We start from the raw sequence: 16,532 nt of genomic DNA, 5'->3' as shown, positions 1-16,532 counted from the left end.
GCTCACTCAATGCCTCAGATAGTGCTCCCTTAATACCTCAGAAAGTGCTCTCTCAGTACCTCAGGTACATCTGCCTCAGTACCTCAGAAAGTGCACCCTCAATACCTCAGAAAGTGCTCCCTCAATAGCTCAGAAAGTGCACCCTCAGTACCTCAGATAGTGCTCCCTCAATACCTCAGAAAGTGCTCCCTCAATAGCTCAGAAAGTGCTCCCCCAGTACCTCAGATAGTGCTCCCTCAATACCTCAGAAAGTGCTCCCTCAATACCTCAGAAAGTGCTCCATCAATACCTCAGAAAGTGCTCCATCAGTACCTCAGAGTGTGCTTCCTCAATACCTCAGAACTTGCTCCCTCAGTACCTCAGATAGGGCTCCCTCAATACCTCAGAAAGTGCTTCCTCAATACGTCAGAAAGTGCTTCCTCAATACCTCAGATAGTGGTCCCTCAATACCTCAGAACGTGCTCCCTCAATACTTCAGAAAGTGGTCCCTCAGTACCTCAGATAGTTCTCCCTCAGTACCTCAAAAAGCGCTCCCTCTGTAATTCAGATAGTGCTTCCTCAGTACCTCAGAAGGTGCTCCCTCAATACCTCAGATAGTGCTTCCTCAGTACCTCAGAAAGTGCTCCCTCAATACCTCAGGTAGTTCTCCCTCAATACATCGAAAGTGCTCCTTCAATACCTCAGAGAGTGTTCCATCACTACCTCAGAAAGTGCTCCCTCAATACCTCAGAAAGTGCTCCATCAATACCTCAGATAGTTCTCCATCAGTACCTCTGATAGTGCTTCCTCAGTACGTCAGATAGTGCTCCCTCAATACCTCAGAAAGTGCTACCTGAATACCTCAGAAAGTGCTCCATCAATACCTCAGAGAGGGCTCCCTCAATACCAAAGATAGCTCTCCTTCAATACCTCAGATAGTTCTCCCTCAATACCTCTGAAAGTGCTCGCTCAATAACTCAGATAGTTCTATCTCAATACCTCAGATAGTTCTCCCTCAATACCTCAGATAGTGCTCCCTCAGTACCACAGATAGTACTCCCTCAATACCTCTGAAAGTGCTCCCTCAATACCTCAGATAATTCTCCCTCAATGCCTCAGTTAGTGCTCCCACAATACCTCAGATAGTTCTCCCTCAATACCTCAGATAGTGCTCTCGCAGTACCTCAGAAAGTGCTCCCTGAATACCTCAGAAAGTGATCCCTCACTACCTCAGATAGTACTCACTCAGAACCTCAGCTAGTGCTTCCTCAGTACGTCAGAAAGTGCTCCCTCAATACCTCAGAAACTGCTCCCTCAGTACCTCAGATAGTTCTTCCTCAGTATCTCAAATAGTCCTCACTCAGTACCTCAGAAAGTGCTCTCTAAATACCTCAGAAAGTGCTCCCTCAGTACCTCAGATTTTGCAACCTCAATGCCTCAGATAGTGCTCCCTTAATACCTCAGAAAGTGCTCCCTCAGTACCTCAGATAGTTCTCCCTCAGTACCTCAGATAGTTCTCCCTCAGTACCTCAGATTGTTCTCCCTCAATACCTCAGAAAGTGCTCCCTCAGTAACTCAGAGAGTGCTTCCTCAATACCTCAGAACTTGTTCCCTCAATACCACAGATAGTGCTTCCTCAGTACCTCAGAAAGTGCTCCCTCAATACCTCAGGTAGTTCTCCCTCAATACCTCGAAAATGCTCCCTCAATACCTCAGAGAGTGTTCCATCAGTACCTCAGAAAGTGCTCCCTCAAGACCTTAGATAGTGCTCCCTCAATACCTCAGAAAGTGTCCCCTCAATACCTCAGGAAGTGCTCACTCAGAACCTCAGAAAGTGCTCTCTCAATACCTCAGAAAATGCTTCCTCAATACCTCAGATAGTGCTCCCTCAATAACTCAGAAAGTGTTTCCTCAATACCTCAGAAATTGCTCCCACACAACCTCAGATAGTTCTCCCTCAGTACCTCAGGTAGTGCTCCCTCAATAACTCAGAAAGTTCTCCCTCAGGACCTCAGATACTTTTCCCTCAATACCTCAGAAAGTTTTCCCTCAGTGCCTCAGATAATTCTCCCTCAGGACCTAAGATAGTACTGCCTCAGTACCTCAGAAAGTGCTCCCTCTATACTTCAGAAAGTGCTCCCTCAGTACCTCAGATAGTGCTCCCTCAATACCTCGAGGAGAAAGTGAGGTCTGCAGATGCTGGAGATCAAAGTTGAAACTTTATTGGTTGAACAGCACAGCAGGTCAGGCAGCATCCAGGGAACAGGAGATTCGACGTTTCGGGCACAGGCCCTTCTTCAGGAATGAAGGAGGGCCTGTGCCCGAAACGTCGAATCTCCTGTTCCTTGGATGCTGCCTGACCTGCTGTGCTGTTCCAGCAATAAAGTTTCAACTCCCTCAATACCTCAGAAAGTGCTCCCTCAATACGTCAGAAAGCGCTTCCTCAATACCTCAGATAGTGGTCCCTCAATACCTCAGAAAGTGCACCCTCAATACTTCAGAAAGTGGTCCCTCAGTACTTCAGATAGTTCTCCCTCAGTACCTCAAAAAGCGCTCCCTCAGTACCTCAGATAGTGCTTCCTCAGTACCTCAGAAGGTGCTCCCTCAATACCTCAGATAGTGCTTCCTCAGTACCTCAGAAAGTGCTCCCTCAATACCTCAGAGAGTGTTCCATCATTACCTCAGAAAGTGCTCCGTCAATGCCTCAGAAAGTGCTCCATCAATACCTCAGTACCTCTGACAGTGCTTCCTCAGTACGTTAGATAGTGCTCCCTCAATACCTCAGAAAGATCCCCTCAGCACCTCAGAAAGTGCTACCTGAATACCTCAGAAAGTGCTCCATCAATACCTCAGAGAGGGCTCCCTCAATACCAAAGATAGCTCTCCTTCAATACCTCAGATAGTTCTGCCTCAAAACCTCTGAAAGTGCTCGCTCAATACCTCAGATAATTCTCCCTCAATGCCTCAGATAGTGCTCCCACAATACCTCAGATAGTTCTCCCTCAATACCTCAGATAGTGCTCTCGCAGTACCTCAGAAAGTGCTCCCTCAATACCTCAGAAAGTGATCCCTCACAACCTCAGATAGCACTCACTCAGAACCTCAGCTAGTGCTTCCTCTGTACGTCAGAAAGTGCTCCCTCAATACCTCAGAAACTGCTCCCTTAGTACCTCAGATATTTCTCACATAATGCTTCAGATTATGCTCCCTTAATACCTCAGAAAGTGCTCCCTCAGTACCTCAGATAGTTCTCCCTCACTACCTCAAATAGTCCTCACTCAGTACCAAAGAAAGTGCTCTCTAAATACCTCAGAAAGTGCTCCCTCAGTACCTCAGATATTGCTATCTCAATGCCTCAGATAGTGCTCCCATAATACCTCAGAAAGTGCTCCCTCAGGACCTCAGATAGTTCTCCGTCAGTACCTCAGAGAGTGCATCCTCAATACCTCAGAACTTGTTCCCTCAGTACCTCAGATAGTTCTCCCTCACTACCTCAGAAAGTGCTCCCTCAGTACCTCAGAGAGTGCTTCCTCAATACCTCAGAACTTGTTCCATCACTACCTCAGAAAGTGCTCCCTCAATACCTCAGAAAGTGCTCCATCAATACCTCAGAGAGGGCTCCCTCAGTACCTCTGATAGTGCTTCCTCAGTGCGTCAGATAGTGCTCCCTCAAAACCTCTGAAAGTGCTCGCTCAATAACTCAGATAGTTCTATCTCAATACCTCAGATAGTGCTCCTCAATACCTCAGATAGTTCTCCCTCAATACCTCAGATAGTGCTCCCTCAGTACCTCAGATAGTTCTCCCTCAATACCTCTGAAAGTGCTCCCTTAATACCTCAGATAATTCTCCCTCAATGCCTCAGATAGTGCTCCCACAATACCTCAGATAGTTCTCCCTCAATACCTCAGATAGTGCTCTCGCAGTACCTCAGAAAGTGCTCCCTCAATACCTCAGAAAGTAATCCCTCACAACCTCAGATACTACTCACTCAGAACCTCAGCTAGTGCTTCCTCTGTACGTCAGAAAGTGCTCCCTCAATACCTCAGAAACTGCTCCCTTAGTACAAGATATTTCTCACATAATGCTTCAGATTGTGCTCCCTTATTACCTCAGAAAGTGCTCCCTCAGTACCTCAGATAGTTCTCCCTCACTACCTCAAATAGTCCTCACTCAGTACCTCAGAAAGTGCTCTCTAAATACCTCAGAAAGTGCTCCCTCAGTACCTCAGATATTGCTATCTCAATGCCTCAGATAGTGCTCCCATAATACCTCAGAAAGTGCTCCCTCAGGACCTCAGATAGTTCTCCGTCAGTACCTCAGAGAGTGCATCCTCAATACCTCAGAACTTGTTCCCTCAGTACCTCAGATAGTTCTCCCTCACTACCTCAGAAAGTGCTCCCTCAGTACCTCAGAGAGTGCTTCCTCAATACCTCAGAACTTGTTCCATCACTACCTCAGAAAGTGCTCCCTCAATACCTCAGAAAGTGCTCCATCAATACCTCAGAGAGGGCTCCCTCAGTACCTCTGATAGTGCTTCCTCAGTGCGTCAGATAGTGCTCCCTCAAAACCTCTGAAAGTGCTCGCTCAATAACTCAGATAGTTCTATCTCAATACCTCAGATAGTGCTCCTCAATACCTCAGATAGTTCTCCCTCAATACCTCAGATAGTGCTCTCGCAGTACCTCAGAAAGTGCTCCCTCAATACCTCAGAAAGTGATCCCTCACAACCTCAGATACTACTCACTCAGAACCTCAGCTAGTGCTTCCTCTGTACGTCAGAAAGTGCTCCCTCAATACCTCAGAAACTGCTCCCTTAGTACCTCAGATATTACTCCCTCAATGACTCAGATTGTGCTCCCTTAATAACTCAGAAAGTGCTCCCTCAGTACCTCAGATAGTTCTCCCTCAGTACCTCAAAAAGTCCTCACTCAGTCCCTCAGAAAGTGCTCTGTTAATACCTCAGAAAGTGCTCCCACAGTACCTCAGATATTGCTACCTCAATGCCTCAGATAGTGCTCCCATAATACCTCAGAAAGTGCTCCCTCAGTACCTCAGAGAGGGCTCCCTCAGTACCTCTGATAGTGCTTCCTCAGTACGTCAGATAGTGCTCCCTCAATACCTCAGAAAGATCCCCTCAGCACCTCAGAAAGTGCTACCTGAATACCTCAGAAAGTGCTCCATCAATACCTCAGAGAGGGCTCCCTCAAGACCAAAGATAGCTCTCCTTCAATACCTCAGATAGTTCTGCCTCAAAACCTCTGAAAGTGCTCGCTCAATAACTCAGATAGTTCTATCTCAATACCTCAGATAGTGCTCCTCAATACCTCAGATAGTTCTCCCTCAATACCTCAGATAGTGCTCCCTCAGTACCACAGATAGTTCTCCCACAATACCTCTGAAAGTGCTCCCTCAATACCTCAGATAATTCTCCCTCAATGCCTCAGATAGTGCTCCCACAAAACCTCAGATAGTTCCCCCTCAATACCTCAGATAGTGCTCTCGCAGTACCTCAGAAAGTGCTCCCTCAATACCTCAGAAAGTGATCCCTCACAACCTCAGATAGCACTCACTCAGAACCTCAGCTAGTGCTTCCTCTGTACGTCAGAAAGTGCTCCATCAATACCTCAGATAGTTCTCCCTCAGTACCTCAGAGTGTGCTTCCTCAATACTTCAGAACTTCCTCCCTTAGTACCTCAGATAGTGCTCCCTCAATACCTCAGAAAGTGCTCCCTCAGTACTTCAGAAAGAGCTTCCTCAATAACTCAGAAAGTGCTTCCTCAATACCTCAGATAGTGCTCCCTCAAAACCTCAGAAAGTGCTTCCTCAATACCTCAGAAAGTGCTTCCTCAGTACCTCAGAAGGTGCTCTCTCAATACCACAGATAGTGCTCCCTCAGTACCTCAGAATGTGCTCCCTCAATACCTCAGGTAGATCTCCCTCAATACCTCGAAAATGCTCCCTCAATACCTCAGAGAGTGTTCCATCAGTACCACAGAAAGTGCTCCCTCAATACCTCAGAAAGTGTCCCCTCAATACCTCAGGAAGTGCTCCCTCAGAACCTCAGAAAGTGCTCCCTCAATACCTCAGAAAATGCTTCCTCAATACCTCAGATAGTGCTCCCTCAACAACTCATAATTTGCTCCCACACTACCTCAGATAGTTCTCCCTCAGTACCTCAGATAGTGCTGCCTCAATAACTCAAAAAGTGCTCCCTCAGTACCTCAGATACTTCTCCCTCAACACCTCAGAAAGTTTTCCCTCAGTACCTCAGATAATTCTCCCTCAGAACCGAAGATAGTACTCCCTCAGTACCTCCGAAAGTGCTCCCTCAATACTTCAGAAAGTGATCACTCAGTACCTCAGATATTTCTCCCTCAGGACCTAAGATAGTACTCCCTCAGTACCTCAGATAGTTCTCCCTCAGTACTTCAGATAGTTCTCCCTCAGTACCTCAGGTAGTGCTCGCTCAATACCTCAGATAGTGCTTCCTCAGTACCTCAGAAGGTGCTCCCTCAATACCTCAGAAAGTGCTCCCTCAATTCCTCTGATAGTTCTCCCTCAATACCTCTGAAAGTGCTCCCTCAATACCTAAGATAGTTCTCCCTCAATACCTCAGATGGTGCTCCCTCAATACCTCAGATAGTGCTCCCTCAATACCTCAGATAGTTCTCCCTCAATACCTCTGAAAGTGCTCCCGCAGTACCTCAGAAAGTGCTCCCTCAGTACCTCAGAAAGTGCTCCCTCAGTACCCCAGATAGTACTCCCTCAGAACCTCAGGTAGTTCTCGCTCAGTACCTCAGATAGTGCTCCCTCAGTACCTCAGACATTGCCCCCTCAATGCCTCAGATAGTGCTCCTTTAATACCTCAGAAAGTGCTCCCTCAGTAACTCAGGAAATTCTGCCTCAGTACCTCAGATAGTTCTCCCTAAATACCTCAGAAAGTGCTCCCTCAATACCTCAGAAAGTGCTTCCTCAATACAACAGATTGTGTTCCCGCAATACCTCAGAAAGTGCTTCCACAATAGCTCAGAAAGTGCTCCCTCAGTATTTCAGATAGTGCTCCCTCAATACCTCAGAAAGTGCTCCATTAATACCTCAGATAGTTCTCCCTCAGTACCTCAGAGTGTGCTTCTTCAATACCTCAGAACTTGCTCCCTCAGTACCTCAGATAGGGCTCCCTCAATATCTCAGGAAGTGCTCCCTCAGTACCTCAGAAAGTGCTTCCTCAATACCTCAGATAGTACTTCCTCAATACCTCAGAAAGTGCTTCCACAATACCGCAGAAAGTGCTCCCTCAATACCTCAGAAAGTGCTCCCTCAGTACCTCAAATAGTGCTCGCTCAATACCTCAGAAAGTGCTCCCTCAATACGTCAGAAAGTGCTTCCGCAATACCTCAGATAGTGGTCCCTCAATACCTCAGAAAGTGCTCCCTCAATACTTCAGAATGTGGGCCCTCAGTACCTCAGAGAGTTCTCCCTCAGTACCTCAAAAAGTGCTCCCTCAGTACCTCAGATAGTGCTTCCTCAGTACCTCAGAAGGTGCCCCCTCAATACCTCAGATAGTGCTTCCTCAGTACCTCAGGAAGTGCTCCCTCAATACCTCAGAAAGTGCTCCATCAATACCTCAGATAGTGCTTCCTCAGTACCTCAGACGGTGCTCCCTCCATACCTCAGAAAGTGCTCCCTCAATACCTCTGATAGATCTCCCTCAATACCTCTGAAAGTGCTCCCTCAATACCTAAGATAGTTCTCCCTCAATACCTCAGATGGTGCTCCCTCAATACCTCAGATAGTGCTCCCTCAATACCTCAGATAGTTCTCCCTCAATACCTTGAAAGTGCTCCCGCAGTACCTCAGAAAGTGCTCTTTCAGTACCTCAGAAAGTGCCCCCTCAGTACCTCAGATAGTACTCCCTCAGACCCTCAGGTAGTTCTCGCTCAGTACCTCAGAAAGTGCTCCCACAGTACCTCAGACATTGCCCCCTCAATGCCTCAGATAGTGCTCCCTTAATACGTCAGAAAGTGCTCCCTCAGTAACTCAGGAAATTCTGCCTCAGTACCTCAGATAGTTCTCCCTAAATACCTCAGAAAGTGCTCCCTCAATACCACAAAAAGTGCTTCCTCAATACATCAGATTGTGTTCCCTCAATACCTCAGAAAGTGCTTCCACAATAGCTCAGAAAGTGCTCCCTCAGTACATCAGATAGTGCTCCCTCAATACCTCAGAAAGTGCTCCATTAATACTTCAGATAGTTCTCCCTCAGTACCTCAGAGTGTGCTTCCTCAATACCTCAGAACTTGCTCCCTCAGTACCTCAGATAGGGCTCCCTCAATATCTCAGAAAGTGCTCACTCAGTACCTCAGAAAGTGCTTCCTCAATACCTCAGAAAGCGCTTCCTCAATACCTCAGATAGTACTTCCTCAATACCTCAGAAAGTGCTTCCACAATACCTCAGAAAGTGCTCCCTCAATACCTCAGAAAGTGCTCCCTCAGTACCTCAAATAGTGCTCGCTCAATACCTCAGAAAGTGCTCCCTCAATACGTCAGAAAGTGCTTCCGCAATACCTCAGATCGTGGTCCCTCAATACCTCAGAAAGTGCTCCCTCAATACTTCAGAATTTGGTCCCTCAGTACCTCAGATAGTTCTCCCTCAGTACCTCAAAAAGTGCTCCCTCAGTACCTCAGATAGTGCTTCCTCAGTACCTCAGAAGGTGCCCCCTCAATACCTCAGATAGTGCTTCCTCAGTATCTCAGGAAGTGCTCCCTCAATACCTCAGGTAGTTCTCCCTCAATACCTCGAAAGTGCTCCCTCAATATCTCAGAAAGTGCTCCATCAATACCTCAGATAGTTCTCCATCAGTACCTCTGATAGTGCTTCCTCAGTACGTCAGATAGTGCTCCCTCAATACCTCAGAAAGTGTCCCCTCAGTACCTCAGAATTTGCGACCTCAATACCACAGAAAGTGCTCCATCAATACCTCAGAGAGGGCTCCCTCAATACCTAAGATAGTTCTCCTTCAATACCTCAGATAGTTCTCCCTCAAAAATTCAGATAGTTCTCCCTCAATACCTCAGATAGTGCTCCCTCAGTACCTCGGATAGGTCTGCCTGAATAACTCTGAAAGTGCTCCCTCAATACCTCAGAAAGTGATCCCTCAGTACCTCAGATAGTTCTCCATCAGTTCCTCAGATAATGCTTCCTCAGTACCTCAGACAGTGCTCCTTTAAAAACCTCAGAAAGTGCTCTCTCAATACCTCAGACAGTGCTCCCTTAATATCTCAGAAAGTGCTCCCTCAGTACCTCAGAGAGTGCTCCCTCAGTACCTCAGATAGTACTCACTCAGAACCTCAGCTAGTGCTTCCTCAGTATGTCAGAAAGTGCTCCCTCAATAGCTCAGAAACTGCTCCCTCAGTACCTCAGATAGTTCTCACTCAGTACCTCAGAAAGTGCTCCCTAAACACTTCAGAAAGTGCTCCCTCAGTACTTCAGATATTGCTCCCTCAATGCCTCAGATAGTGCTCCCTTAATACCTCAGAAAGTGCTCCCTCAGTACCTCAGATAGTTCTCACTCAGTACCTCAGATAGTTCTCACTCAGTACCTCAGAGAGTGCTTCCTCAATACCTCAGAACTTGTTCCCTCAGTACCTCAGAAAGTGCTCCCTCAATACCTGAGGAAGTGCTCCCTCAGTACCTCAGATAGTGCTCCCTCAATACCTCAGAAAGTGCTCCCTCAATACCTCATAAAATGCTTCCTCAATACATCAGATTGTGTTCCCTCAATACCTCAGAAAGTGCTTCCTCAATACCGCAGAAAGTGCTCTCTCAGTACCTCAGATAGTGCTCCCTCAATACCTCAGAAAGTGCTCCATCAATACCTCAGATAGTTCTCCCTCAGCACCTCAGAGTGTGCTTCCTCAATACTTCAGAACTTCCTCCCTTAGTACCTCAGATAGTGCTCCCTCAATACCTCAGAAAGTGCTCCCTCAGTACCTCAGAAAGAGCTTCCTCAATACCTCAGAAAGTGCTTCCTCAATACCTCAGATAGTGCTCCCTCAATACCTCGAAAGTGCTCCCTCAATACCTCAGAGAGTGTTCCATCAGTACCTCAGAAAGTGCTCCCTCAATACCTCAGATAGTTCTCTATTAGTACCTCTGATAGTGCTTCCTCAGTACGTCAGATAGTGCTCCCTCATTACCTCAGAAACTTTCCCCTCAGTACCTCAGAAATTGCCACCTCAATACCTCAGAAAGTGCTCCATCAATACCTCAGAGAATGCTCCCTCAATACCTAAGATAGTTCTCCTTCATTACCTCAGACAGTTCTCCCTCAAAACCTCTGAAAGTGCTTGCTCAATACCTCAGATAGTTCTCCCTCAATACCTCTGGAAGTGCTCCCTCAATACCTCAGAAAGTGCTTCCAAAGTACGTCAGATAGTGCTACCTCAATACTTCAGAAAGTGCTCCATCAATACCTCAGACAGTGCTCACTCAATACCTAAGATAGTTCTCCCACAATACGTCAGATAGTTCTCCCTCAAAACCTCTGAAATTGCTCCCTCAATACCTCAGAGAGTGGTTCCTCAATAACTCAGATAGCGCTGTCTCAATACCTCAGAAAGTGCTTCCTCAACACCTCACAAAGTGCTCCCTCAATACCTCAGCAAGTGCTCCCTCAATACCTCAGAAAGTGCTTCCTCAACACCTCAGAAAGTGCTCCCTCAAAACCTCTGAAATTGCTCCCACAATACCTCAGATAGTGGTCCCTCAATACCTCAGATAGCGCTCCCTCAATACCTTTGAAAGTGCTCCCTCAATACCTCAGCAAGTGCTCCCTCAATACCTTAGAAAGTGCTTCCTCAACACCTCAGAAAGTGCTCCCTCAAAACCTCTGAAATTGCTCCCTCAATACCTCAGATAGTGGTCCCTCAATACCTCAGATAATGCTCCCTCAATACCGCAGAAAGTGCTTCCTCAACACCTCAGATAGTTCTCCCCCAATACCTCAGATAGTGCTCCTCAAAACCTCAGATAGTTCTCCCTCAGTACCTCAGATAGTGCTCCCTCAATACCTCAGATAATTCTCCCTCAATACCTCTGGAAGTGCTCCCTCAATACCTCAGAAAGTGCTTCCTCAGTACGTCAGATAGTGCTCCCTCAATACTTCAGAAAGTGCTCCATCAATACCTCAGACAGTGCTCACTCAATACCTAAGATAGTTCTCCCACAATACGTCAGATAGTTCTCCCTCAAAACCTCTGAAATTGCTCCCTCAATACCTCAGAGTGGTCCCTCAATAACTCAGGTAGCGCTGCCTCAGTACCTCAGAAAGAGCTTCCTCAATACCTCAGAAAGTGCTTCCTCAATACCTCAGATAGTGCTCCCTCAATACCTCGAAAGTGCTCCCTCAATACCTCAGAGAGTGTTCCATCAGTACCTCAGAAAGTGCTCCCTCAATACCTCAGATAGTTCTCTATTAGTACCTCTGATAGTGCTTCCTCAGTACGTCAGATAGTGCTCCCTCATTACCTCAGAAACTTTCCCCTCAGTACCTCAGAAATTGCCACCTCAATACCTCAGAAAGTGCTCCATCAATACCTCAGAGAATGCTCCCTCAATACCTAAGATAGTTCTCCTTCATTACCTCAGACAGTTCTCCCTCAAAACCTCTGAAAGTGCTTGCTCAATACCTCAGATAGTTCTCCCTCAATACCTCTGGAAGTGCTCCCTCAATACCTCAGAAAGTGCTTCCACAGTACGTCAGATAGTGCTCCCTCAATACTTCAGAAAGTGCTCCATCAATACCTCAGACAGTGCTCACTCAATACCTAAGATAGTTCTCCCACAATACGTCAGATAGTTCTCCCTCAAAACCTCTGAAATTGCTCCCTCAATACCTCAGAGAGTGGTTCCTCAATAACTCAGATAGCGCTGTCTCAATACCTCAGAAAGTGCTTCCTCAACACCTCACAAAGTGCTCCCTCAATACCTCAGCAAGTGCTCCCTCAATACCTCAGAAAGTGCTTCCTCAACACCTCAGAAAGTGCTCCCTCAAAACCTCTGAAATTGCTCCCACAATACCTCAGATAGTGGTCCCTCAATACCTCAGATAGCGCTCCCTCAATACCTTTGAAAGTGCTCCCTCAATACCTCAGCAAGTGCTCCCTCAATACCTTAGAAAGTGCTTCCTCAACACCTCAGAAAGTACTCCCTCAAAACCTCTGAAATTGCTCACTCAATACCTCAGATAGTGGTCCCTCAATACCTCAGATAATGCTCCCTCAATACCGCAGAAAGTGCTTCCTCAACACCTCAGATAGTTCTCCCCCAGTACCTCAGATAGTGCTCCTCAAAACCTCAGATAGTTCTCCCTCAGTACCTCAGATAGTGCTCCCTCAATACCTCAGATAATTCTCCCTCAATACCTCTGGAAGTGCTCCCTCAATACCTTAGAAAGTGCTTCCTCAGTACGTCAGATAGTGCTCCCTCAATACTTCAGAAAGTGCTCCATCAATACCTCAGACAGTGCTCACTCAATACCTAAGATAGTTCTCCCTCAAAACCTCTGAAATTGCTCCCTCAATACCTCAGAGTGGTCCCTCAATAACTCAGGTAGCGCTGCCTCAATACCTCAGAAAGTGCTTCCTCAATACCTCAGAAAGTGCTCCCTCAATACCTCAGCAAGTGCTCCCTCAATACCTCTGAAAGTGCTTCCTCAACACCTCAGAAAGTGCTCCCTCAAAACCTCTGAAATTGCTCCCACAATACCTTAGATAGTGGTCCCTCAATACCTCAGATAGCGCTCCCTCAATACCTTTGAAAGTGTTCCCTCAATACCTCAGCAAGTGCTCCCTCAATACCTTAGAAAGTGCTTCCTCAACACTTCAGAAAGTGCTCCCTCAAAACCTCTGAAATTGCTCCCTCAATACCTCAGATAGTGGTCCCTCAATACCTCAGATAATGCTCCCTCAATACCGCAGAAAGTGCTTCCTCAACACCTCAGAAAGAGCCCCCTCAAAACCTCTGAAATTGCTCCCTCAATACCTCAGAGAGTGGTCCCTCAATAACTCAGATAGCGCTGCCTCAATACCTCAGAAAGTGCTTCCTCAACACCTCAGAAAGTGCTCCCTCAATACCTCAATAAGTGCTCCCTCAATACCTCAGAAAGTGCTTCCTCAACACCTCAGAAAGTGCTCCCTCAAAACCTCTGAAATTGCTCCCTCAATACCTCAGATAGTGGTCCCTCAATACCTCAGATAATGCTCCCTCAATACCACAGAAAGTGCTTCCTCAACACCTCAGAAAGTGTTCCATCAATACCTCAGCAAGTGCTCCCTCAATACCTCACAGAGTTCTCCCTCAATACCTCAGAAAGTGCTCCCTCAATACCTCATAAAGTGCTTCCTCAATACATCAGACTGTGTTCCCTCAATACCTCACAAAGTGCTTCCTCAATAGCTCAGAAAGTGCTCCCTCAGTACCTCAGGAAGTGCTCCCTCAGTACCTCAGAAAGTGCTTCCTCAGTACCTCAGAAAGTGCTTCCTCAATACCTCAGATAGTGCTCCCTCAATATCTCAGAAAGTGATTCCACAATACCTCAGAACGTCCTTCCTCAATACCTCAGAAAGTGCTCCCTCAGTACCTCAGATAGTGCTCCCTCAATACCTCAGAAAGTGCTCCCTCAGTCTCTCAGAAAGTGCTCCCTCAATACCTCAGATAGTTCTCCCTCAATACCTCAGAAAGTGCTCCCTCAGTACCTCAGAAAGTGCTTCCTCAATACCTCAGAAAGTGCTTCCTCAACACCTCAGAAAGTGCTCCCTCAATACCTCAATAAGTGCTCCCTCAATACCTCAGAAAGTGCTTCCTCAACACCTCAGAAAGTGCTCCCTCAAAACCTCTGAAATTGCTCCCTCAATACCTCAGATAGTGGTCCCTCAATACCTCAGATAATGCTCCCTCAATACCACAGAAAGTGCTTCCTCAACACCTCAGAAAGTGTTCCATCAGTACCTCAGCAAGTGCTCCCTCAATACCTCACAGAGTTCTCCCTCAATACCTCAGAAAGTGCTCCCTCAATACCTCATAAAGTGCTTCCTCAATACATCAGACTGTGTTCCCTCAATACCTCACAAAGTGCTTCCTCAATAGCTCAGAAAGTGCTCCCTCAGTACCTCAGGAAGTGCTCCCTCATTACCTCAGAAAGTGCTTCCTCAGTACCTCAGAAAGTGCTTCCTCAATACCTCAGATAGTGCTCCCTCAATATCTCAGAAAGTGATTCCACAATACCTCAGAAAGTCCTTCCTCAATACCTCAGAAAGTGCTCCCTCAGTACCTCAGATAGTGCTCCCTCAATACCTCAGAAAGTGCTCCCTCAATACGACAGAAAGTGCTCCATCAATACCTCAGAGAGGGCTCCCTCAATACCAAAGATAGTTCTCCTTCAAGACATCAGATAGTTCTCCCTCAAAACCTCTGAAACTGCTCGCTCAATACCTCATATAGTTCTCCCTCAATACCTCAGATAGTGCTCCTCAATGCCTCAGATAGTTATTCCTCAATACCTCAGATAGTGCTCCCTCAATACCTCAGATAGTTTTCCCACAATGCCTCAGATTATGCTCACACAATACCTCAGATAGTGCTCCCACAATACCTCAGATAGTTCTCCCTCAATACCTCAGATAGTTTTCCCACAATGCCTCAGATTATGCTCACACAATACCTCAGAAAGTGCTCTCGCAAAACCTCAGAAAGTGATCCCTCAGTACCTCAGATAGTACTCACTCAGAACCTCAGCTCGTGCTTCCTCAGTACGTCAGAAAGTGCTCATTCAATACCTCAGAAACTGCTCCCTCAGTACCTCGGATAGTTCTCACTCAGTACCTCAGAGAGTGCTTCCTGATTACCTCAGAACTTGTTCCCTCAGTACCACAGATAGTGCTCCCTCAATACCTCTGAACGTGCTCCCTCAACACCTCAGAAAGTGCTTCCTCAATACCTCAGCAAGTGCTCCATCAATACCACAGATAGTTCTGCCTCAATACCTCAGATAGTGCTCCCTCAATACCTCAGAAAGTGCTCCCTCAATACCTCAGAAAGTGCTCCCTCAATACCTCAGAAAGTGCTTCCTCAATACATCAGATTGTGTTCCCTCAATACCTCAGAAAGTGCTTCCTCAATACCTCAGAAACTGCTCACTCAGTACCTCAGATAGTGCTCCCTCAATACCTCAGAAAGTGCTCCATCAATACCTCAGATAGTTCTCCCTCAGTACCTCAGAGTTTGCTTCCTCAATACCTCAGAACTTGCTCCCTCAGTACCTCAGATAGTGCTCCCTCAATACCTTAGAAAGTGCTCCCTCAATACCTCAGATAGTTCTTCCTCAATACCTCTGTAAGTGCTCCCTCAATACCACAGATAGTTCTCCCTCAATACCTCAGAAAGTGCTCCCTCAGTACCTCAGATAGTTCTTCCTCAATACCTCTGTAAGTGCTCCCTCAGTACCTCAGAAAGTGCTTCCTCAATACCTCAGATAGTGCTCCCTCAATACGGCAGAAAGTGCTTCCTCAATACCACAGCAAGTGCTTTCTCAATACCTCAGAAAGTGCTCTCTCAGTACCACAGATAGTGCTCCCTCAATACCTCAAAAAGTGCTCCCTTAATACCTGAGAAAGTGCCTCCTCAATACCTCAGATAGTGGTCCCTCAATACCTCAGAAAGTGCTCCCTCAATACTTCAGAAAGTGCTCCCTCAGTACCTCAGATAGTTCTCCCTCAGTACCTCAGAAAGTGCTTCCTCAGTACCTCAGATAGTGCTTCCTCAGTACCTCAGAAGGTGCTCCCTCAATACCTCTGATAGTGCTTCCTCAGTACCTCAGAAAGTGCACCCTCAATACCTCAGGTAGTTCTCCCTCAATACCTCGAAAGTGCTCCCTCAATACCTCAGAGAGTGTTCCATCAGTACCTCAGAAAGTGCTCCGTCAATACCTCAGAAACTGCTCCCTGAATACCTCAGAAAGTGCCCAATCAATACCTCAGATACTTCTCCATTAGTACCTCTGATAGTGCTTCCTTAGTACGTCAGATAGTGCTCCCTCAATACCTCAGAAAGTGTCCCCTCAGTACCTCAGAAAGTGCTACCTCAATACCTCAGATAGTTCTTCCTCAATACCTCTGTAAGTGCTCCCTCAATACCACAGATAGTTCTCCCTCAATACCTCAGAAAGTGCTCCCTCAGTACCTCAGATAGTTCTTCCTCAATACCTCTGTAAGTGCTCCCTCAGTACCTCAGAAAGTGCTTCCTCAATACCTCAGATAGTGCTCCCTCAATACGGCAGAAAGTGCTTCCTCAATACCACAGCAATTGCTTTCTCAATACCTCAGAAAGTGCTCTCTCAGTACCACAGATAGTGCTCCCTCAATACCTCAAAAAGTGCTCCCTTAATACCTGAGAAAGTGCCTCCTCAATACCTCAGATAGTGGTCCCTCAATACCTCAGAAAGTGCTCCCTCAATACTTCAGAAAGTGCTCCCTCAGTACCTCAGATAGTTCTCC

The sequence above is a fragment of the Chiloscyllium plagiosum genome, unplaced genomic scaffold (assembly GCF_037043375.1).
Source record: "Chiloscyllium plagiosum isolate Xiang-an unplaced genomic scaffold, Cpla_swu_hap1 HiC_scaffold_38, whole genome shotgun sequence".
Taxonomy (NCBI): domain Eukaryota; kingdom Metazoa; phylum Chordata; class Chondrichthyes; order Orectolobiformes; family Hemiscylliidae; genus Chiloscyllium; species Chiloscyllium plagiosum.
This window is presented reverse-complemented; position numbering follows the sequence as displayed.